Here is a 26302-nt window from a genome sequence, read left to right on the forward strand (position 1 = left end):
ACAAAGAAGGACACTGCATAATGATCAAGGGATCAATCCAAGAAGAAGATATAACAATTGTAAATATTTATGCTCCCAACATAGGAGCACCTCAATACATAAGGCAAATGCTAACAGCCATAAAAGGGGAAATCAACAGTAACATAATCATAGTAGGGGACTTGAACATCCCACTTTCACCAATGGACAGATCATCCAAAATGAAAATAAATAAGGAAACACAAGCTTTAAATGATACATTAAACAAGATGGACTTAATTGATATTTATAGGACATTCTATCCAAAAACAACAGAATACACTTTCTTCTCAAGCGCTTATGGAACATCCTCCAGGATAGATCATGTCTTGGGTCACAAATCAAGCCTTGGTAAATTTAAGAAAATTGATATTGTATCAGGTATCTTTTCTGACCACGACACTATGAGACTAGATATCAATTACAGGAAAAAAAAACTGTAAAAAATACACATGGAGGCTAAACAGTACACTACTAAATAATGAAGAGATCACTGAAGGAATCAAAGAGGAAATCAAAAAATACCTAGAAACAAATGACAGTGAAAACACGATGGCCCAAAACCTATGGGATGCAGTAAAAGCAGTTCTAAGAGGGAAGTATATAGCTATAAAATTCTACCTCAAGAAACAAGAAACATCTCAAATAAACAATCTAACCTTACACCTAAAGCAATTAGAGAAAGAAGAAGAAAAAAAACCCAAAGTTAGCAGAAAGAAAGAAATGATAAAGATCAGCCCAGAAGTAAATGAAAAAGAAATGAAGGAAACAATAGCAAAGATCAGTAAAACTAAAAGCTGGCTCTTTGAGAAGATAAACATAATTTATAAACCATTAGCCAGACTCATCAAGAAAAAAAGGGAGAAGACTCAAATCAACAGAATTGGAAATGAAAAAGGAGAAGTAACAACTGACGCTGCAGAAATACAGAGGATCATGAGAGATTACTACAAACAACTATATGCCAATAAAATGGACAACCTAGAAGAAATGGACAAATTCTTAGAAAAGCACAACCTTCTGAAACTGAACCAGGAAGAAAGTGAAAATGTGAACAGAGCAATCACAAGCACTGAAATTGAGACTGTGATTAAAAATCTTCCAACAAACAAAAGCCCAGGTCCAGATGGCTTCACAGGCGAATTCTATCAAACATTTAGAGAAGAGCTAACACCTATCCTTCTCAAACTCTTCCAAAATATAGCAGAGGGAGGGACACTCCCCAACTCATTCTACGAGGCCACCATCACCCTGATACCAAAACCAGACAAAGATGTCAGAAAGAAAGAAAACTACAGGCCAATATCACTGATGAACATAGATGCAAAAATCCTCAACAAAATACTAGCAAACAGAATCCAACAGCACATTAAAAGGATAATACACCATGATCAAGTGGGTTTTATCCCAGGAATGCAAAGATTCTTCAATATACGCTAATCAATCAATGTGATACACCATATTAACAAATTGAAGCATAAAAACCGTACAATAATCTCAATAGATGTAGAAAAAGCTTTCAACAAAATTCAACACCCATTTATGATAAAAACTATCCAGAAAGTAAGCAAAGAAGGAACCTACCTCTACATAATAAAGGCCATATATGACAAACCCACAGCCAACATTGTTCTCAATTGCGAAAAACTGAAACCATTTCCACTAAGATCAGGAACAAGACAAGGTTACCCACTCTCGCCACTATTATTCAACATAGTTTTGGAAGTTTTAGCCACAGCAATCAGAGAAGAAAAAGAAATAAAAGGAATCCAAATCGGAAAAGAAGAAGTAAAACTGTCACTGTTTGCAGATGACATGATACTATACATAGAGAATCCTAAAGATGCTACCAGAAAACTACTAGAGCCAATCGATGAATTTGGTAAAGTAGCAGGATACAAAATTAATGCACAGAAATCTCTTGCATTCCTATACACTAATGATGAAAAATCTGAAAGAGAAATTAAGGAAACACTCCCATTTACCACTGCAACAAAAAGAATATAATACCTAGGAAGAAACCTACCTAAGGAGAGGAAAGACCTGTATGCAGAAAACTATAAGACACTGATGAAAGAAATTAAAGATGATACAAACAGATGGAGAGATATACCATGTACTTGCATTGGAAGAATCAACATTGTGAAAATGACTCTACTACCCAAAGCAATCTACAGATTCAGTGCAATCCCTATCAAACTACCAATGGCATTTTTCACAGAACTAGAACAAAAAATTGCACAATTTGTATAGAAACACAAAATACCCCTAATAGCCAAAGCCATCTTCAGAAAGAAAAACGGAGGTGGAGGAATCAGACTCCCTGACTTCAGACTATACTACAAAGCTACAGTAATCAAGACAGTATGGTACTGGCACAAAAATAGAAATATAGATTGATGGAAGAGCATAGAAAGCACAGAGATAAACCCATGCACATATGGTCACCTTATCTTTGATAAAGGAGGCAAGAATATACAATGGAGAAAAGACAGCCTCTTCAATAAGTGGTACTGGGAAAACTGGATAGCTACATGTCAAAGAATGAAATTATAACACTCTCTAACACCATCCACAAAAATAAACTCAAAGTGGATTAAAGACCTAAATGTAAGTCCAGACACTATCAAACTCTTAGAGGAAAACATAGACAGAACACTCTATGACATAAATCACAGCAAGATCCTTTTTGACCCACCTCCTAGAGAAATGGAAATAAAAACAAAAATAAACAAATGGGACCTAATGAAACTTAAAAGCTTTTGCACAGCGAAGGAAACCATAAACAAGACAAAAAGACAACCCTCAGAATGGGAGAAAATATTTGCAAACAAAGCAACTGGCAAAGGATTAATCTCTGAAATATACATGCAGCTCAATATCAAAAAAACAAACAACCCAATCCAAAAATGGGCAGAAGACCTAAATAGACATTTCTCCAAAGAAGATATACAGATTGCCAACAAACACATGAAAGGATGCTGAACATCACTAATCATTAGAGAAATGCAAATCAAAACTACAATGAGGTATCACCTCACACCAGTCAGAATGGTCATCATCAAAAAATCTACAAACAATAAATGCTGGAGAGGGTGTGGAGAAAAGGGAACCCTCTTGCACTGTTGGTAGGAATGTAAATTGATACAGCCACTATGGAGAACAATATGGAGGTTACTTAAATAACTATAAATAGAACTACCATAAGACCCAGCAATCCCACTACTGGGCATATACCCTGAGAAAACCATAATCAAAAAGAGTCATGTACCACAGTGTTCATTGCAGCACTATTTACAATAGCCAGGACATGGAAGCAACCTAAGTGTCCATCGACAGATGAATGGATAAAGAAGATGTGGCACATATATACAATGGAATATTACTCAGCCATAAAAAGAAACGAAACTGAGTTATTTGTAGTGAGGTGGGTGGACCTAGAGTCTTTCATACAGAGTGAAGTAAGTCAGAAAGAGAAAAACAAATACCGTATGCTAACACACATATATGGAATCTAAAAAATAAAAATGGTTCTGAAGAACCTAGGGGCAGGAGAGCAATAAAGGCACTGACGTAGAGAATGGACTTGAGGACATGGGGAGGGGGAAGGGTAAGCTGAGACAAAGTGAGAGAGTGGCATGGACATATATACACTACCAAATGTAAAATAGATAGCTAGTGGAAGCAGCCGCATAGCACTGCACTGGGAGATCAGCTGGGAGCTTTGTGACCACCTAGAGGGGTGGGATAGGGAGGGTGGGAGGGAGACTCAAGAGGGAGGAGATATGGGGATATATGTATGCATATAGCTGATTTACTTCGTTATACAGCAGAAACTAACACACCATTGTAAAGCAATTATACTCCAATAAAGATGTTAAAAAAAAAAGACACTAATCCTATTGACCTTAATAGGATTATGACCTATTAATCATGTGACTAATCCTTATGACTTGATTTAATTTTAGTTACTGCCTTACTCCAAATACAGTCACACTTAGGGATAGGGCTTCAATATGTGAATTTTGGGGAGACATTCAGTGCCTAACAATGGTTTGAGGTGAAATACCTGGAAGGGGCAATGGATCTTCCAAATTTTATTCTTGTTCTCTGGAAGATTTACTTCAGTCAATAATTTATTCCCTTGAATTGTCCGCATTGGCCTCACTCCTCACCTCCTAGCTTAGGTCCTCAGCCTCAAAAGCTACTTCCATTTGAGGGGGATGGGTGATGCTAGATGTCCTAGAAAGAGCCAGAGTAGATGCCTGAGTGGGCAGTTGGAGGGGCGACATCCTGATGGTCCTTCAGACTGCAGTTTAGAATAACCACGTTTCTAGAGCTAAAGCCAGGGCAGACCTCCAGGCTGAGAGAAAAATGTTTAGAACTGGAACTTCTCCAGACTGAGTTGAATAGAATATCGTTGCTCTAGGGTGCAGGAGGCAGTAGGGAAAATAAAGGAACCTGGCTGAGGGGCAAGATCTAACTTTTATCCACAGCTCTGAAAAGGATCTGCGGTTCACAGGCATATACTCAGGCCCTGTATGCTCAAGGTCTATGCCTCACTCAGAGACCTCCTTTCTGTGCTGCCCTGGGCTCTCAAGGTTTCCCCAGCTAGGTTTCCCACGTCTCTCTCTATGTGTGTGAACAGATACCATGGGAATTTCTTGTTTTCCCCATCCCTCCCCTGGTGGGTCACTCAGAGCCAGTGCCTGGAAGCAGGAGAAGCAGGTGTGGTCAGGGCGGAGCAGTGGACTGAACTTTGACCTCTGGGCATGTGTATAACAGTTCCTAGGGAGAGACTGCTAAGATTTCTATAACTCCAGAAAGTGTGTAGCCCTCTCCCAGGTCTGCCATGTAGCACAACTGCAGAGGGTACGATTCACACCAAAGTCTACATGAACAGTGCCCCAGAATTGCACAGTGCAGAGCCCGTCAGGCCATTCAAAGTGACCCTGCCTCTCCCTAGTGATCCCTAGTCCTGAAGAAATCGGTTACTGCACCCATCTTCTCTAGCAATAGCAGGAATGGAAACAGAGTCAATAATGACAAGGCCAAGATTTATTCAAGTGCTTGTGCAAAAAGTCTGATTTTCCATACCATTTTATTGCTCTAGTACATACCTTGATATTGGAAGTGACCTATACTTTCATGGATCTCCAGTCATCAGCTTTCTTCTAGCTTTGCAAGGGGCAATTTGCCTAAGAAATCTAACTATTTATTCCAGGTAAATGCTGCTTTCGCTCCCTCCAATATCTAAATCTCCTCTGGGAAAAATAGGTTAGTAATTCTTCTATTTACAAGGCTGACTTGATCTTGGTGGACCAAACATATGAAAAATTATTTGAATTAGGACTGGAAAGTACAAGGTGTCCCTGAAGATTTCAAAGCAGCAAAGAGATTTTTTCTTACTTATTTAAAATCTTGCAGTGATACATGCTAATATCCAAGAATCTCTAAACCAGTGGCTCCCAATATGTGGTCCCTGAAACAGCATCACCTGGGAATTTGTTAAAAATGCAAATTATCAGGTCCCACTCCAGATCTACTGAATCAAATTCTGAGGGGTAGGACCCGGCCATCTGTGCTTTAACAAGCCCTCCAGGTGATTCTGATGCATGCTTACGTTTGCGAAGCAGTGTTCTAGGACTAGGAAAGTGATTCTCAGTCTTGTTTGTATCTAAGAATCCCCTGGGGAGCTCTTAAAAAACTCTGCCCATGGCCACACCCCAGACAAATCAGAATCTCTGGAAGGGGAACACAGACATAAATTCCCCAGGTGATTACAATGTGCACCCAAGGTTAAGCACCACATTGCTTTAGGAGCAATACATCTCAAATTTTAGCATGTATAAATATTTGTTAAATATTTAGATTAAATACTTGTTAAATACTTAGATTACCCCCAGAGACTTTGATTCAGTAGATCAGCGGTAAGGCCCTGGAATTTATGTTTTTAGCTAATAGCCCAGGTGCTATTGTAGAAGGTCGGTGGACCACTCCTTAAGGAACACTACTTTAGAGCCAGGACTACCTAAAGAATCTTGAGGAAGGACTGTGCTTACCCGTGGGAATTAAGAAGCCATAGCTCTAAAGACTTTAAGTTGTAGGGTCAGTTGTATGGTGATGGATGGTAACTTGACCTTTGGCGGTGATCACTTTGTGGTTTATACAGATGTTGAATTATATAATGTTGTACACCCAAAACTTGTACCATGTTATATACCAATTTTACCTCAATAAAAAAATAAAATGTTTTAAAAAGTTGCAGACCAAAAAAAATTCAACAGATTATTTCATGGAGAGGGTGGGAAATGGAACTGCAGAAAGGTGGTGAAGCTGTTTAATTACGATGTCCCTGTCAACCATTGATTTCACCGACCTTGGGAGCTAATGAGCTCTCTTAGCAAAATAATGAAATCAGGGGATGGACCCAAACAACCTCTTAAATTGCATGGTCCTATGTTAGAGGCTAGCCCATCCACACAGCAAATTCCTACACCAGGAGCAGGGCAGCAACATGAAAACAACAGACTTTGGAGTCAAGCAGACCTGGATTTGAATCTGGATGTCACCACTTGCTAGCTACATGACCTTGAGCAAGTTACTCGTCTCTCTGAGTCTGTGTTCTGATCTGTCAGATGAGGATACTGATACCTCCCTCACAGGACCATTATGCAGATTAACAGGAAAAGCACATGGCACCCACTAGCCTCACACAAAGGTTAGCTATTGTTACTCTGCTGTTTTTTGACCAGAGTCTGTTTTCTAATTTATTGTACCAAATGTCCTTCAGTAGTTTTGACATCCTGAGAAATTCCTCCAGCTCCTCTGTATAGACACAGAATTCACAAGAAGCAGAGACATGAAAACCTGCCATTATCTTTTTTTTTTTAATTTATTTTTTATTTTTGGCTGTGTTGGGTCTTCATTGCGGTGCGCGGGCTTCTCATTGCCTTGGCTTCTCTTGTTGCGGAGCACCGGCTCTAGGCGCGCAGGCTTCAGTAGTTGTGGCGCTGGGGCTTAGTTGCTCCGAGGCATGTGGGATCCTCCTGGACCAGGGCCCGAACCCATGTCCCCTGCATTGGCAGGCGGACTCTTAACCACTGCACCACCTGGGAAACCCCTGCCATTATCTTTAAACAAAAACAACTAAGAACGGATGATCTAGGGAATATTTTTTATAAGCCCTGTGCTTGAATTAGACCTCCAAATGATTCTCAAGTCTGTTGAGCAAACTATACCCATAGCAATTTGACTGGTAAGACGCTAACTTGAGGGAAAAATAAAAATCTTAAATATTTTCCCAGCTGTGTTCTAATTGTCTGCTTAGAAAGCGTATACATACATTTTTTACTGTGGTTGCTTCAACGATAGATGCGGCTAAAGAGAATTTTAAGTGATTCATAACATGTTTCCTCATTCGAGAAAGCTTTTGCTAACTTTGTTCTGATAAGCCTACGGAAATAAAAGAGAATATGGTAGAGGAGGACATTAAGAATTAAAGTTGGAGAAAAATTCCAGCAGTCACCCAGTTTATTTTTTGAGTTTTAGACAGAAAGTCTAGCCTGACCCTCGTGATGGCCTGAGGCAGATGGAGGCTTCTGTGAACGTCAGATTTTACTAAAGTGAAACGCTCCGTATCGTTCGGCTGACCTCCTCCTGCCACAGGATAAATATGGCTCCTCGGGTGGGTTTGGGATGGAGAGGAGCTGGGTATCACTCCCGTCGTAATTACCCCTCAGACACTTAAGATGACAATTGAGTCATCCTCTAGCCTCTTTTTTTCTAGGAAAAAATCCAGTTCCTTAAAACCTGCCTCACAGGCTCTCTTTTCCAACCCTTTAATCATGGTCTCCTTTGTGTGCCCTGGCCACACGCCCTGCTTCTCTTCTCAGCTGTGGCTCTCAGAACTGGACCTGGTCCACGAATGAGGACCTGACCATGCTGACAGGAATAGGAAAGCCCCTCTGTCTCCATAATCACTTTTAAGCCAAGAAAGTAGTTAACAGTCATCACTGAGTACCTCCCAGGCTTCGTTCTAGAAGCTGTGGGTAACTCTGCTGTCACAGAGCCAGGCAGGACCATAATGGGGGGGGGGGATGGGGGGCTGGGAAGGATGGTGGCAAGCAAGAGATTGTGGCCCCGCTTGGCTCCAGGGATCTCTTGCCCTGAGGTCCATTGTTTCGGGGTCTTTTTCTTTCTTCCTTTCTTTTAAAATTTATTTTCCATTTTTTAAAAGAATTTTAAACTTAAGGTATAATCGACACATAGCATTATATTTGTTTCAGGTATACAACGTAAGGATTCAACATTTGTATACATTGCAAAATGATCACCACAATTAGTCTAGGTAACATTCGTCACCATACATAGTTACAAATTTTTTTTTCTTGTGATGAGAACTTTTAAGATTTACTCTTACCAATGTTCAAATATGCAATACCATATTATTAACTAGGACCAGCCCAGGTTGAGTGATTCCTCTCTCAGAGCACTTGGTAACCAGGGTGTTGCTGTCAACCCCTTGTCTCTCCCCATTTACCATCTAACTTCTTGTAAGAATATCTACACTTGTGATCTTTCCATCTTCATCTCTCACTTAGTCTTCAAGCCTCTAAAACCTGACTTCACCCATCGTGACTGAAACTACCCTCTCAGAGCCCCAGTAATCTCCCGAAAGTAATTTCAATGGGCACTTTGACAAGTTCCTTCAAGTAACCTCTCTGTAGTGTTTGACACCTTTGACCACGGTCCTTCTGGAAACAGTCTCTCTCTCCTTTAGCTTCCAGCACCTCAACTATTGCCATTCACTACCTCATTCTGTTTGTGCTACAGCCATATATAACTCTTTGCAGTCCCTTGTGCAGGGGATGTGGTGTTGACTCCACAACTCTTTGAGTCATGAGTCTAAACCAAGCATGGTATTCTCACTCCCCTTCTAGCATTTGATCAGGATGGAGCAAATGACTCAATCCTGGTCAATAGGATATAAAGGGAACAAAGATTTTCTTACTCCTGAAAAGAGTCATGTGGAAGAAAGAGTATCTTTTCTTATGGGAAGGATGGAGTAGAAGTAAGGAGGAGGGAGGCACCTGGAGAGCACAGAGAAGGGATGTCGAACTTGTGTGTGGCCTGCCTGAGACCCACACTACACATGACCTTCTTGTTGTGTAAGGTAATAAACTGTCTCATGGCTTAGTGAGTGTGAGTTGGGTTTTATTTACTAATGATACTGAACATTTCCTCATATGTTTACTGGCTGTATGTGTTTCTGCTCCTGGCAAATGTTTTAAGGTTTCTTTTGTTATTTTTTCTAATTTTATGTGTTTTTTCTTATTGATTGGTAGAAACTCTTTTTATATTTTTGAGACTAATTATATGTGTATTGCAAATATTTTATCTCCATTTTACTTTACTCTTCATTTTCTTGAAGATATCTTTTGATGAACAAAATATACTAATTTTAATATAATTTATCAATGTTTGTAGCAGATGCTTTTTAAGAAAATATCTTATACAAGAAATCTTTCCCTATTTGAAGGTCTAAATAATTTTCTTTTATTTTCTACCATGAATTTTAAAGTTTTCTTTTTTGTATTTAAACCCTTAATTCATCTTGAGATGATTTTTGTATGTGGTGTAGGATACATACTTTTCCATTTGTATTGTTCCTTTGGCCTGGGATAAACTCTACTTATTCATGATATGTTATCCTTTTTATATATGGTTGAACTATGGTTGGATTTGTTTTGCTAATATTTAAAAATTTTTTGCATTTGTTTCTTGAGGAATATTGGTCTTTTTTTTTTTTTTCCTTTCTTGTAATGTTTGTCTGGTTTTAGTATCAGGGTAAAACTAACTTTATGGAATGAGTTGGAAAGAATTTTCACATCTGGAGTTTCTGGAAGAGTTTGTGTAGAATTGGCATTATTTCTTCCTTAAATCTTTGTAGAATTCACCAGAGAAGTCATCCGGCCTTGGAATTTTCTTTGTGAGAACATTCTTAACTACAAATTCAATTTTTAATTATATATAGGGCCATTCAGGTTATCTGTTTATTCTTAAGTGAGCTTTGGTTGTTGAGTCTTTCAACGAATGTTCCTATTTCATTTTAGTTTTGAAATGTATTTGCATAAAATTATTAATATTCTTTTATTATCATTTTAATGTCTGTAGGATCAGTAGTAATGTCCTTTCTCTTTTTTTCTTGATATGGGTAATTTCTGTATGATAGGATAGATATCTCATGGCTTAGTGAATATGAGTTGTTCTATAATCATTGACTAGAGCAACTTGTTTAATGGTGCAGTTCAGATCTTCTGTGTTCTCCCTGATTTTGTGTCTGCCTGTCATTTCTATCAATTATTGAGAGTGCAGTATTGAAAAATTATAGATTTGTCTATTTCTTTTAGTTCTGTCAGTTTTTGCATTGTATATTCAAAGCCCTGTTATTAGTTTCATATGCATTTAGAATTTTTATGTTCACTTAATGAATTGATTCCTTGATTATTGTGAAATTTCCTTTCTTATCCCTCATAATATTCCTTTTACTGAAATGAACTTCATCTGATATTTATATCTCTAGTCCAGCTTTCCTTTGATTGGTGTTGGCGTGGTATATCTTATTTCATCTTTCAAATTTAATTTGTCTATATCTTTACATTTAGAGTGCATTTCTTGCAGACAGAAAATAGCTGGGAGTTGTTTTTCTATCAAGTGTGACAGTTTTGCTTTTTAATTGGAGTGTTTTTACCAATTATATTTATTATTGTCATTGTTGGACTTAAATCTACCATCTTGGTCTCTGTGTTCTATCTGTCTCATGTGATGTTTCTTTTTTCCCCTCTGAAATTTCAGACATTATTTCTTCAAAAAAATTTTTTTTGTCACCCCCATCTCTCTCATCTGCTTCTGGAATTGCAATTGCATATATTTTAGGTAATTTGATATTGTCTCAAAGATTATTAATGCTCTGTTAATTTTTTCTTCAGTCTTTTTTTTCTGTGTGTATTTTATTTTGGATACTTCTATGTCCTCAAATTAACTAATGCTTTCTTCTGAAGTACCTAGACTGCGGTTAATCCCATCCAGTAATTTTTCATTTCATATATTATAGTTTTCAGTCTTAGCAGTTTGATTTTGATTTTAAAATACCTTCCATTTCTTTCCTCATTATTTTTGTGTTCATGTTGGGCACATTGTTTGAGGTCTCATCCCAATCCCACCAGACTCTTGAGTTTTTCCTGCCTGTAATGTGGCCTGGAATGAATCTCTGGAGTGATCACAGAACTTAACCTGGTTTGTTTAGCCTTTCTCAATGGTCATTGTCCTGCACTGACTATTGTTCACTGTCTAAAAATCATTGGCTCATATATTTTGCCTGTTTTTTTAAGTGGTTTAATACAGGAGGGCAAACCCAGTCCCTGTTACTCCGTAATGGCCATAGCCTTCATTTTAGAAAGATATTTCTGGTAGATATAGAATTCTATGTTGACAGCATTTTACTTTCAGCACTTTCAAGCATGTTTTGCTTTTCAGTGTGTTAGAAATATTATCTTCTGGCTTATGTTATTTTTGACAAGAAATTATTATTCTATTTTCAACAACTTTTCTCCTGGTCATAGGTCACATTTTCTTGTTTCTTCTCATGTCTAATATTTTTTAAATGGATGCTGGAAATTGTCATTTTGCATTGTTGTATGTCTGGATTTTGCTGTCTTTCTGATTTTTGTCTCCTCAACTCATTACTCAACTTCTGTACTCTGTTTGGGTTCCTCTACCTTGTGGTATGGTCTGGAAAGTACCTCCATGTAGAAAGCCAGAGTGAGCATAGGACCATTTTATTTGATTGCCTTTCCTCAGGGGTCACTTAACTGAACAGCTTGTTTTCCAATATCTGAAAGCTTGGGGGGTTTTCCCTATATTTTGTCCAACTTTCTAGTTGTTTACAGTGGGAGCATAAGTCCAGTACCAGTTACTCTGTTATTTTTGCCAAAATCAGAAATTGTTACATTATTAAAAATAACTACCCGACTAACAAGCAATTAAATAAGGGTTTTCATGCATTAGCCAAGGAAGAGTAGTATCATGAACCATGAATTATGATTAGTCCAACCCCACACCCCCGAGGCCCTTTTCGAAATAAGTTGAAAAAACCAATTCCACATTTGTATTATCTATTTTGCATTCAATGCTGAAAGCCCACATCATTTAGCAATATATAATTTTTGCTATGGTGTACAGTTGTGGGGCTGGTATATGCCCTTTAATTTTCTCTGTTGTGGCCTAATTCTCTTAAGTGGTATAAAGAGGTATTATATGCCTTAGGAGTATTTGTTATTTGGGACAGTCTCAAAGATTTCTGGACTAATTCTTTCAGAATGAAAAGGGTGCACTAGATTCTCAGAATTTGCTCCATGCTCACATTTTCCTTCTTTCTTGAACATCTCATTTCTGTCCATATCTGTTAAAATTCCACTCCTTCTTCAATATTCAAATGATATGTCACCTCCTTTAGTTATTCCTTCTTTGTCAGTATCTTTAAATTGAGACTTAGCTTCCTGTCCTCTGTGTTTCCACATTTCTTGGTTTATACTTCACATAGGATAATTATTAATTCTAAATTATATTGTAATTATTTGTACAGATGTCACATTTGCCCCCCTGTAGGCTGTGAATTCATTGAAGGAAAGACTAAATCTTAATCATCTTTGAGGTCTCATAGCACCTTGTACCATGCCTGTCAAATAATTGTGCTCAGTAAATCATTGTTGAATGAATGGTGAAGAAAAATGGAAAGGCTTTCAAGACAAGCTGCCCTTAATCTACTGTTTTTACCTAAACCCAGCTCTATTCATCGTAGTCTAATAATGCAGACATCATTGTTCTCTGAACGCCTGCTTCAGAGATCAGTGGTCCTGATGTGGCTACAGCTCATGCCAACTTCTCCTCATTCTGAGTTGCCATGGTGGGTGGATGTTCACTGAATTGGTAGTAAGACCAATTTTCTTCTCCTTTTCGTCTGTTATATTCCTCTGCCAATCCCCTACCCCACTGTCAGTCTCCCTCAATCTTTGAAGCTCTGGAAGCTTCTGTGAGCTAATGACAAAAGGTTCCAGTCATTTCTGTATGCGTGCCTGCCCATGGAGAGTAGAGGTGTGTGTTTAAATGACAGTTTCTCAGTCCCTCTCTAGTGCAGCTTCCTGCTTTGAGAACACTCTGGGTTCAGTGGCTTTCTGCCTCTGTAAACTTTTCTCTCCTCGGTGTGTTGGCTTATTTGTCTTTAACCACCCTTTGACTGCAGAATTAGTCTTCAAATTGCTATATCCTTTGAGAGTCTAAGTGAGCTGGAGGTCACAGTGCAACTCAAGCAGGGGAAGGCTTACTGATGTACTCCTGGCTCTTTGTTGAGATCAGTCCTCAGTTACTTATGGAGTAACACCTTCTGGATGCTGTGCACTGCCCTGGGTACTGAAGGTGCAAAGTTGAGTAAGTTTTGGCCTCAAGGAACTTATCATTTAGATGGAGAGATTGGTAAACAACAAACAAGCCTACAATTTATGAGTGCAATAACAGAGGATGGGTAACAGAACACTCTGGAAAGGTAAAGGGGAAATAACTCTGCCTGGAGGCTGTGGTAGGGTACCTCAGTACCCTGGGGAAGGTAAAATCTAATCTGGGTCTTTCAGAATGAGTAGGAATTCATCAAGCGGAGAGAGGTAGGTGGAGAGTTCAGGAGGAGGAAACAGCGCGTGCAAGAGCCCCAAAACATGAGAGATTATGGTTTGTTTGGTACATTTGGGAGGGAGGCAGTGAGAGGAAATTGCTGGAAAAGTACACTTGAGCCAGACTACCCTTTTTATGATCTGCTAAGAAATATGGATTTTTTTTCCATAGGCCTATATTTCCTAAATTTTGGTCATGTTTCTACCACTTTCACATTATCACCATATATAATGCATAATATCTGTACCAATGTTCATTTAACACTTTCCTTTAAACGACTCTAACTCACCTCACTTAAAATAGTTTATTATGTAATATTTAATTACTTTAAAAAGAATATATATCACATATATAAATTATGAATCAGAATAGTAGAATGGATACTTGTGAACTCGTCATCCGATAGAAGAAGTAAAACATTTTTATCCAACTTAAGGACTAAAACATTTCCAGCTCCATTGCTCTACTTGTACACTTCTTTCCTGTGTCATCTCCTTGCCTCTCCTAAGAGATTACCACTATCCTATACTTGGTGTTCATTATTCCCTTGTTTTTTTGAAGAGTTACTTCACCTCCTATGTATAGATCCCTAAACAATATATCACTTAGCTTTGTTTGGTTTTTTTGTTGTTCTGTTTTTTGTTTTTATTTTATTGGAGTATAGTTGATTTACAATGTTGTTAGTTTCAGGTGTACAGCAAAGTGATTCAGTTATACATATACATATATTCATTGTTTTTTACCTTTGTTTGGTTTTGCACTTTATATTTTGATTTGTGACATCATTGTAGAAGAAAGATTGATGCAGGAACAAGCCTGAAAGGAGGGAGACTGTTTAGAGGTGATTGTCATAATCTAGAAAAGAGTTGATGAGAACCTGGATTAGGGCAATAGGGAGAGGAGAGGATCAATATGAACTATTTCAAAGGCAGAGTTGCTGAAACCAAGGAACGATTTAAAAGAAATATATAGTAAGAGCTTCTTTAGAAATCTGCCCTCTGTGATGTTTCTAATACTAAAACTCTTTGTTTAGTTTATTGATATAAATAGTTTGAATTTTGACCCTTGATGGCTGGTGGTTCCCTGTGGTTTCCAGGGAATAGGGAAAAACAAACCCATATGTCTCCTTCCTAGAAGGTCTATTCTGTGACTTTTAAAGATAATTAAATAAAAGCCAGGTACTTTTGAATGATGTTTAAGGTGTGGTACTTTACGATCCTACTAGGCAGATGAACCAATCCTCAGATCTTGGTTTTTTTTAATTCCAAAACAAGTCCTTCCTTCCAGGCCATAGTGTCTTGAATTTCCTTTTTTAATTCACACCACCCAGATTTTCCCCATATTTTTTAAAACAAAAATGTCATCTTTTTGTAATTTGTACAACATCACTATTGTTTTCAGAATGACTTTGGAAAGACCCAACAATTTGGGCAATGTTTACAAATTGTAGTTAATTTAAGGCTGTCTACACTAAGGAGATTTTTAACTTTAAAATAAGGGGTTGTATTAGCCAGTATTATTGCCACTAGAGCAATTAACTTGTAATTTGTGGTTGGCTGGAAACAGCCACTCACTAGAAGGGGAGCCTGGGTACTCCCCCAGGCCCTCATGCTGACCTGGATTGAGCAACGTGAGCAAAGCAGAGTGGTTTGGAAGAAGCATTCTCCAGCCAGGAGACCATTCATGCTACACCAGCTAGACTTGGAAACTGGTTCAACACATCAGATCAGAAAACAACCACACAACAGGAGTTTTTAAGAAAATGCAAAGTGACCACTTGTGAAAATAGAGGTGAAATACAGTGATTGTCAATTTAATTTAAGTCCTCTTTTGAGAGTCAATACCCCCTCCCACCTTTTTAGTCATTTAGTTGAGCATTTTCCTTAGTTTGAACCGGACTGGTTGCTCAACAAACTATTTGACAGTCTAGGAAAGCCAGTTATTAGGAGACAAAATGTCTTGGATAAATTAGCCATGTTCATCAGCGGTAGAATCCAAACAGGACCCCGAGGTTCCTCATGCCTCTGCTTGGTTGTGGCCTCTTAGACTATTCAGTTCAATTAAACTAATATTTATTTAGTGCCTATTATGCAAAAGCTCAGTACTAGGCACCCTGCTAATACTGTATTACTTCCCTAATGGACTGGGAAACTTGGGAAGGTCTCAAATAGGTTGTAACACGTCCCCTATCTTATTCTGAGGAGGAGATGCTATTTATCTCCAAATTAATTGAACAGACTGGGGAAAGGAGGGAGGGTGTGAATGGGGACCCTGAGGGGAGTAGCTCTGTTGCTCTGTCTTCCCCAGTGGAAATTCTGACAAATGTGAGGTGGGAAGCCTAGTGCAGAGAGGGATTTGGTGGTTTGGGGATTTGAGGAGGTAAGATCTTAAGATCTACTCTCCGATACTAGATGAGGACCTGTGACTTAATCCTAACAGGATATGACATTCAGGATTTTGTGGCCACCTTGATGGGTTGACACATTCCTTCTGCATCACTGTTCACCCAGCCATTAATTTTATTTGACTATATACTTCTACTCTGGAGTCTTGCTCTTTGAATAGGAGAATTTTGCTTTATTTTTATTTTTTACCCCCTGATGATTGATGGTGGGGAGGGGAAGGACAGAAGCAGATAGGAAGCAGATAGATAAGCTGACAAAAATGACAAAATACAATTTTATGTTTAAATTGGAAGAACAAAAGGCTGTTGATGAATTGTGATATTATTTGGTATTGAAGAGTAACACAGATATAATTAAAGTCTTTCAACCCAATGTTTAATCCAGAGAGATCTTTTCAGAAAGTCAGGCATTATTTATCTCATACAAGCAACCCTGGTTTATGCAGCTCATTTATATGACAGCTGTTATGACCATGATATCTAGACCCAGCGCCAGAAACATAGTCCCAAATTGAATCTTTCAATACCCATGGCATGAAGGAGCGAGTATGCATACAGAGAGGGAAATAATATCCTACATTTGCATAGCGCTTTTTTCTTCTTTCAAAATACTTTCACATCTATGAGCACACGAAATGGTGTTGTTTACTAAAGTTCATTGTTAATTTTTTTTTTTTCCTGATGATCATTTGGCCACCATCCTGTAGACTGTGCTGTTGAACTAAGTTTAAGAATCTTAAGGTCAAAAAGGACGTTTGGTGATCTTTTGGTCTGGGGCACAAACTGTGAGAAGATCTAGAGTTCTTCCTTAAAATGCATATACCCCTTGGAAGAAACATGTTCCTAGGTAACAGCTTAAAATGTGATTGTTCACATATTAACATGGATTTGTTGGCAGTTACCCGAAAAGAGAGAGCAGAGTTTTAAGGTGGTAAAGGAAGTTATCTCGAAGAGGAGAGTGCCTCCAGGAGGGGAGCAGGCATCCATGGGGCTGCCAGAGACAAAGTCCATCTCTCCAACTCCAACCTCATCTGTTACCAGCCTTTCCCATAAAACTGCATGAGGATTGTTTTCTTAATTTCTCTTTCTGATAGTTCGTTATTAGTGTATTGAAACACAACAGATTTCTGTATATTTTATATCTTGCAACTTTACTGAATTCATTTGGTGACACAAATAAATGGAAAGATATACTGTGCTCATGGATTGAAGGAATATTGTTAAAATTTCCATACCGCCCAAAGCAATCTACAGATTCAGTATGATCCTTATCAAAATACCCATGGCATCACAGAACTAGAACAAAATAATTCTAAAATTTGTGTGGGACCACAAAAGACCCCAAATAGCCAAAGCAATCTTGAGAAAGAAAAACAAAGCTGGAGGCATCATGCTCCCTGATTTCAAAGTATATCACAAAACTATAGTAATCAAAATAGTGTAATACTGGCACAAAAACAGACACATAGATCAATGCAACAGAATAGAAAGCCCAGAGATAAACCCATGTTTATATAGTCAATTAATCTATGACAAAGGAGGCAAGAATAAACAATGATGAAATGAGAGTTTCTTCAATAAATGGTGCTGGGAAAACTGGACAGCTACATACAAAAGAATGAAACTAGACCAGTTTTTTACACCAATACAAAAATAAACTCAAAATGGATTAAAGACTTAAATATAAGACCTGAAACCATATATTTTCCTGGGAGAAAATATAGACAGTATGCTCTTTGATATCAGTTGTAGGAGTATTTTTCTGGATATGTCTCCTCAGGCAAGGGAAACAAAAGCAAAAATAAACAAATAGGACCGTACTGAAAAGCTTTTGCACAGTGAAGGAAACCAGCAACAAAACAAAAGGCAGCCTACTGAATGGGAGAAGATAATTGCAGATGATATGACTGATAAGGGGCTAGTATCCAAAATATATAAGGAATTCATACAATTCAATATCAAAAAAACAAATAATTTGATTAAAAAATGGGCAGAGGACCTGAGTAGACATTTTTGCAAAGAAGACATACAGATGGCCAACAGGCATATAAAAAGATGCTCAACATCACCATCAGGGAAATGCAAATCAAAAAGTGAGATATCAGCTCACACCTGTCAGAATGGCTATCGTCAAAAAGACAACAGGGCTTCCCTGGTGGCGCAGTGGTTGAGAGTCTGCCTGCTAATGCAGGGGACACGGGTTCGAGCCCTGGTCTGGGAAGATCCCACATGCCGCGGAGCAACTAGGCCCGTGAGCCACAACTACTGAGCCTGCGCGTCTGGAGCCTGTGCTCCGCAACAAGAGAGGCCGCGATAGTGAGAGGCCCGCGCACCGCGATGAAGAGTGGCCCCCGCTTGCCACAACTAGAGAAAGCCTTGGCACAGAAACGAAGACCCAACACAGCCAAAAATAAATAAATTAATTAATCAATTAAAAAAAAAAAAAGACAACAAATAGGGAATTCCCTGGTGGTCCAGTGGTTAGGACTTGGCACTTTCACTGCCGTGGCCCAGGTTCAGTCCCTGGTCAGGGAACTAAGGTCCCACAAGACACGTGGCATGGTCAAAAAAAAAAAAAAAAAGCAAAACAAAAAAACCTAATAATAAGTGTTGGTGAGAATGAACATGGAGAAAAGAGAACTGTTGTGCACTTTTGTTGGTAATGTAAATTGGTACTACTACTATGGAAAACAGTATGGAGTTTCCTCAAAAAATTAAAAATGGAACGGTGATACAAACTAGCAATTCCACTTCCAGGTATTTATACAAAGAAAATGAAAACACTAATTCCAAAAGATATATGCACCCCAATGTTCATTGCAGCATGATTTGCAATAGCCAAGATACAGAAGCAACGTATGTGTCCACCAATAGATGAATGGCTAAAAAAGATAGATGGCTACATTTATATATCTCACAATGGAATATTACTCAGCAGTAAAATAAGAATGAAAGCTTGCCATTGGCTACAACATGGATGGACCTAGAGGATATTACATGAAGTGAAATAAGTCAGATGGAGAAAGACAAGTATTGCACGATTTCACTTATATGTAGAATCTAAAAAACAAAACAAATGAGAAAAGACATCAAAAGAGAAACAGACTCATAGATACAATGAACAATCTGGTGGTTGCCAGAAAGGGGGAGGAGGGTGAGGGGATGGGTGAAATAGGGGAAAAGGATTAAAAGGTACAAACTTCCAATTACAAAATAACTCATGGGTATGTAATGTATGGTAAAGGGATTATAGTCAATAATATTGTAATAACTTTGTATGGTGACAACTGGTAACAAGACTTATCATGGTGATTATTTCATAATGTATAAAAATATCAATTCACTATGTGGTACACCTGAAACGAATATAATAATGTATGTCAATTATACTTCAATTTAAAAAAAAAACTGCATTAGTTGCCTCCACTGTCTGCTCACAGGGCCCCTGCACGCTCCTGACAGAACATATCACTCTCAGGTTATTTGTTTGGTCAACACATTAATTCTGTCCCTAGACTTTGCGTTCTTTGGGGTCAGCGACTCGTGTCCCTCCCATTGCTTTCCAGCATTTCTGCATATAGTAGAGACTCAGGAAAGAATTACAGAATGAATGAAAACTTTAATCCATAACTTTATGCCTAGTTGTAATAGTTAAGCTTCTCGATTATGCCATCTTTGTTTTCAAAAGGAATGACTCTGGAGCGTGCCAGAAATTGAAATGTTTATCTTTGTTTTAACACTCTAGAAAAGTATCCAATTTCCCTGTGGAACAGTATAAATAATAGATAGGTAACATTTACTGAATGTTTATTGTGTGCTGGGTACTTTTTTATCATTTTATACAGATTAATTTATGTGATTCTCACCATAATCCTCTGAGGTAAATGCTACTATTATTACCATTTTAAAATACAGAAACTGAGGTGCAGAATTTGAGTCTTCCTGCATAATAATTTTGCCTTTCTTGTTATGAAAAAGGAAAAAGTGCTGAATGACAATGACCAAAGAAGTTTTTTCTATTTGCATTTATCAAACTTCAATGTAGACTCAATAAAAATTAAATGCAATTAAAGAAAGACAAAGTGTTCATCCCTGAGGAGACTAGCATAGTGCCTAAGTATATCATTGCATAACGATCTATTAACAAGTTCCTAAAACCCACAAGAACGTGGAGCTGTGTTAGCGATAAATATTAAGAAGTGGAGGATCCAAGGCGGCGCACTAACTCTGTCCACTAGGTGGCATTAGCGCCTCTAAATGAGGGGCGTGGGTGGGAACGCTTCTGATCATGCCGTCAGCACCCTTGACGAAAAGATTCAAGTAGTGGTCTTCAGTTTCCTAGGCCCCAGCTTTGCATCCCCGGCGAGCTGAGGAGCTGTCAGACACCCACCAGCGTGGATCGTAGTTCCCCGACCAGGGTTCGAACCCGAGCTTCCTGCATTGGAAGCACGGCGTCTTAACCACTAGACAGCCAGGGAAGTTCCCCAGTTTCAGTTTTAGATGCTAAGGTAAAGAAACTACTATTAGCTATGTGTAAGCTGGTCATTAGAAGAAGAAACGCGGATTTAGCATCTGCAGTGAGCTAGTTCCTTCTCTAGGTGCTGCTGTTGCTGCCAATACGGGCAAAGCAGGTACTAGCCTCACCCTCACGAAGCTTGTAATCTAGCTGGGAAGGTAAACATGAAACAAGTAATGACATTAAAGTAGACAATTACAAGTGTGCCAAGTACCAGGTCTTACAGGAATGTGAGACAGGTGGATCTAACCTAGTGGGGGGGGGGCGGTCAGGGAAGGCTTCCAAGAAGAAGTGATAATGGGAGGTAATCAGGTAATTAGCCAAAAGGAGGGTGGATAAGCATTCCAAGTGAAAGAAACATCATTTGTATGGACCCCTAAGTGGGCAGGAGCCTGCTCAATTCAAACGACTGAGAAGATTCCAGTGTAGCCGGAGGGGAGAAAGAGTGAGACAGAGGGGCTGGAAGCTGGAGAGGTTGCCTATTGGACAATAAGAAGCGTTAAAGTATTTTAAATAGGAAAGTGACATGATCAGATGTGCATTTTTTAAAAGGTTGTTCTGCCTGAAATGGGGAGGCCGGATTGAGGAGATAAGACTGGATGGGGAGAGACCCATGGGGAAGATTTTATACCGTTTTAGTAAAATGGTGATGGCAGCCTGACCCAGTGCGGCAGGAAGTGTGAGCTCATTGATTAGGTGTGTGAGAGGGAGGAGTCAAGGTTTCTGGCTTAAACAAGAGGATCGATGGTATTGCCATTTGCCAAGGTAGAGAACATCAGAGAAGCAGCAGTTTTGGAGGAAAGTTCATATGTTCATTTCAGGATATTTTGAGTTTGAGGCACTTAAAAAATATTCAAGAGGAGCTATTAAGACAGCACTTACATATGAGGAGCTCAAAAGAAAGACTGTGGTTGTTCACATAGATTTGAAACCATATAACTCAGATTGGGACTTGAACCCACAGTCTTTTAACTGAGATCACACATCTGGTCGCAGGACTTAATGAAGCTCAGGTTCTTGATGTCTCATCACAGAAATAATTCAGTGAGAGACAAAGTGATAGGTAAGAAGTGGATTTATTTAGAGACGAACACATTCCCCAGACAGAGTGTGGACCATCTCAGAAGGTGAGAAAGGCACCAAGGTATGGAGTTGTCAGCTTTTTAGGGGTGGGTAACTTCATAGGCTAATGAGTGGGAGGAGTATTCCGTGTATTTTGGGGAAGGGGTGGGGATTTCCAGAAATTGGGCTATCACCCACTTTTTGACCTTTATGGTCAGCCTTGGAACTGTCATGGCGCCAGTGGGTGTGTCATTTAGCTTGCTGATGTGTTACGATGACCATATACTGAGGCTCAGGGTCGAGGTGGAAGTTGACTTGTCTGCCATCTTGGACCTGTTTGGTTCTAATCAGTTTGTGTTGTGTCCTTGGGCTATATCATTCTTCTAAAGGTTGTGCCCTGCCCTCTTCCCTCCTGTTTCAGATTCAGGTGTTAGCAGCACACAGATATAAATAGAAAATGCGATGAGACCTTGTAAGGAGAAAGTCAAATGTGAGAAAGGAAGATGTCCTGGGATAGAACTCTAGGGAACCCCACCATTGTCAAGTTGGTAGAGATTAGGAATCAATAGTCAGTAATGAAAACAGAGAAGGAACAGTCACAGGTACAGAAGGAAAACCAGAAGGCCCAGTTCCCCTCCCCCAAAAATGATTATGAAAGAGGAAGGGGTCAATAATATTGAGAGCTACTGAGAAGCAAGGGAAGCTGAGAATTAAAATGTGTTCTTTGGATTTGGGGACAAGGAGGTCACTGGTGACTTTGGTGGGATCAGTTTCTATGGCACACTGAAGGCTGAGGCCAGATTGCAGTGAGTTGAAAAGTTGAATGTGGGGTAAGGAAATGGTGATAATTACGCTAAAAATGTAATCCAATTGATTGGACCCTAGCCTGGGTCCTAGCCTGGGCTGAGACCCCTTGTCTCTGCCAGGGAGTTTCTTTTTCCAATCGATTTGTGCAGCCAATAACGAAACGATGCTGAGACTGGAACAGCACAAGCTTTATTCAATGACCAAAGAATGGAGAAGTGGGAACCTGGTTTGCAAATCAATTTCTCAACCCAGTTTGGGCGGAGACACCAAATACAGTATATAGGAGGGTCAAAACAAAAAGGAGGAGGACTGGAGATGTCACCGTGAGGTGAGATTCTGAAGGTAAATGGTTGTCCTCCACCCCCCTGGAAATCCTGTTCTTTCTGAATGGGTGGTATTATGCTACCTATTTTCTGCTGGAACTCTTCATATTTCTGTATAAAGCTCTGACTTTTGTATTGGCAGGTCTCCTGCTACCATATCCAACAGCCAATCTAGTACTGGATGTGATGATACTCTTCCTTTAGCTTGGAATTGAAGTAATTCAACTATTCTTTGGTACAAAGGGAAACCTCTGCCAACGAAAGATGCCACTTGGTATTAGTGTGGCCTTGACCTTCCCGTCTGCCACGATGGCCTCCTATTACCTGCTGCTGCAGACCTACGTGCTCCGCCTGGAAGCCATCATGAACGGCATCTTGCTCTTCTTCTGTGGCTCAGAGCTGCTGCTTGAGGTGCTCACCCCGGCTGCTTTCTCCAGTATGGACAGGATTTGAAGTACAAAAATTTCAGCCAGCAGCCCTCACAGGCTGAGAATGCACATACCTCTGGTACTTTAGCCATACCAGTGAGAAACGTTGAGTCAAGCTGTCCTGGGAAAGGTTGCAGCTGTTCCTCAGCGCAGACACCTTGGGGAACAAACCAAGCATAAGGCCACTGGGCACCATCTTCTAAACCAGGATCATCAGCCCAAGAGACTCTTCTACACTCCAGTATAGGGAGGCGCGAAGTCGTTGCCATCCTGGCCCTTCTCAGAACCAATTCCCTTCTGACCTCAAGTTTTCCCCTTTGATCACTGTGGCCAGAGCATCTTGTGTGGACCGTGTAGGCTCCTTGGGCTTCCAGCAGGACCTGAGCCACACACTCCCTGTGTATGTGGTGCCTCACGTCCTGCAGGAGCATGGGGCACCTCAGGAGGCTGTGCTTCCAGAGTGATGCAAAAGCCACTCATCCCATGTCTCAGAGACTGAGCTCCAGAACTTCTTCTGGAGCCCATAGTGTTATTTTTCTACTCTCATCATGAAACAAACATTATTTTATAATAAATATGTATTTTCTATTAAAAAAATAAAATAAAAAAATAAAAAGGAGGAAATTGAACAGAGTAGAATATTCATGACTTATCCAAGAACAGGGGTGTGGTTTGGACCTTTCCTTTTCAGTCCTCTTAGGGACATGTCTAGTTGTTGTCATGACAATCATCAACTGTCACGGCACTGGTGGGTGTGTCATTTAGCATGCTAATGCATTACAGTGGGTGTGTAATGAGGCCCAAGGTCACTGCAAGTCAAATCTTCCACCATCTTGGGCCTAGTTGTTTCTAACCAGCTCTCGTTTTTTTCTCTTTGCAGCTTCCTCCTGAAACTTAGATAAGAGTGATGGGTTTCTATTTCAGGGAGGGGCAGAGGTATGATTCTGGGGCAACAGCCTTGGTAACAAAAATATTTTCTAGAAATTTGGCTGGGAAGGTAAGGTGGAGGGAGGGCTTTTTTTAAAGGGGAGAAACATGAGCAGTTTTAAATGCTGATACAACAAAGCCAGTAGAGAGAGAGATGTGGAAAATCTAGGCAAGAGGAAGATTCCTAAGAAGGTGGCAGGGGATAGGATCCAGAACACGGGAGGAAGGACAACTTCCACATGAGAAGGTCAAGGGTGAGGCAAACTCAGGTATGTTTGCAGATTTGGTAGCCGGAAGTTGGCATAGCTCCTGTGCAATGCTTGTGATGCCTCTTAAATACAAAGGGTGTCATCTGCTGACAGGGAGTGAGGGTGAGGTGAGTTCAGAGGGAAGATTTGAAGTAGTCAAAGTGCTAACTAAGCAAGATGAGGACCCAACCAACTGAGGTTGGTGACCGCTGACTCACAGTGACACAGGTGGAAGGTATGTGATCTTCTGCAGCTACGTTCATGATGCAGAGTTTACTTGGAGATGATGAACTGTTGGAATCATTCACTCACAAATTTTTCTTGTGTATCTGCTCTGTGCCAGGCCCTCTGCTCTGTGCTAGGTTCTGCTGGGCAGATGTCATACAAGAAAAACTAGGACAAGGTAATTGTGGATATTAATAAGAGTGTGGTTTAAATGATGGACCACTGAATCTTAGCTATGTAAGAGAGGAAAGACTTTTCCTCTGGCCTCTTGCATCCTGTGGCTGGGCCTGAGAATTAAACTGACAAAAGACAGATGAACAGGAGAAGAGCATACAAGTTTTATTTGGTGGTACTATTTTCATGTGGCACAGGAGACTTCACAGAAAAGAACTGAAGACACTAAGAAGCAGATAGTTCTGAGAGCTTGTATACCATAGCAACAAAGAACAATACATTGTGGAGATGTAACAAGGCAAAGGAAGAAGGGTTTGGGGTGAGGGGCAGGAGATTGTGGGAAAAGGATTAGGAAATATATGGGGGGAACTAATGAAAGATACGGGCTATCTTAGTAGGTCTGTTTGTACAGATTCATCTCGTTTCTCATGATAAGAATGTTCCCCTTTTCATGGTACAGTGAGGGCATTTTTCTCACTGGAAATTTATGTCCTGCTTTTAGGTAGAAAGGGGGAAGGCAGAGAGCCCTTCCCACATCTGCCGTTTCTTAAAAGCCTTGGGCTCAAAAAAGTGGCATATTTTGGGCGGTAGGTTCTGATCCCCTTCAGCTAGATAGGGAGGAGAGTGAAGGAGAGAGACGGATGAGTATGTAGACAGTAGAGTGTGAAAGCCACTGGAGGTCTCCATGAAATAAATGAACAGGTGTCCTGGGGTATCTGCTGCAACCCTGGGAGAACAGGAGGTTGTGGCCAGACTAAGATTTCTAAGTTACTGTTCTGAACTGTTGATGTGGCTCTTAGAATTGGGGGCTGAGGTGAGGTGAAGAAACAATGATGTCACAGCAACCACAGAGATCTTTTTAAAATGCACATTTGGTTTTTTTCTTGGGTTTTTTTGAGATTTTATTTAATTAATTAATTTATTTTTAACATCTTTATTGGAGTATAATTGCTTTACAATGGTGTGTTAGTTTCTGCTGTATAACAAAGTGAATCAGCCTTATGTATACATATAACCCCATATCTCCTCTCTCTTGCGTCTCCCTCCCACCCTCCCTATCCCACCCCTCTAGGTGGTCACAAAGCACCAAGCTGATCTCCGTTAAAATGCACATTTGAATGTGTCATTTACACCTACAACGTTTTGGTGGTTCTTAAGAAAAATATTAAAAATCTTTAACATGGTCTGTGAGGACTTTCTCACCCTTCCAGCTTCACCTCATGATGCCTCTTTCTAGCCACTCCGGCCTTCTACCTCAGGGCCTTTGAAAATGCTGTTTCCTTGACCTGAAATGCCCTTGGCCAGCCCCCAAGAACTCTATCCAGTTATCTCCTCCTCAACCTTTTGTATTTGGGTATCAGCTTAATATCACTGCCTCAAAAAGAGCTCCTTTGCCCTCAGATGAGTTCTGTGAACTTTTCCTTCATAGAGACTATTACAAGTTA

The 26302-nt window shown here is 39.7% G+C and overlaps 1 pseudogene; it reads left to right on the forward strand.

Annotated features, from left to right (window-relative positions):
* Positions 1 to 23308, forward strand: part of LOC118897965 — a 39136-nt pseudogene extending 15828 nt beyond the window's left edge.
* Positions 23309 to 26302: the final 2994 nt, after the last annotated feature.

Source organism: Balaenoptera musculus, chromosome 7 (genome assembly GCF_009873245.2).
Source record: "Balaenoptera musculus isolate JJ_BM4_2016_0621 chromosome 7, mBalMus1.pri.v3, whole genome shotgun sequence".
Classification (NCBI taxonomy): domain Eukaryota; kingdom Metazoa; phylum Chordata; class Mammalia; order Artiodactyla; family Balaenopteridae; genus Balaenoptera; species Balaenoptera musculus.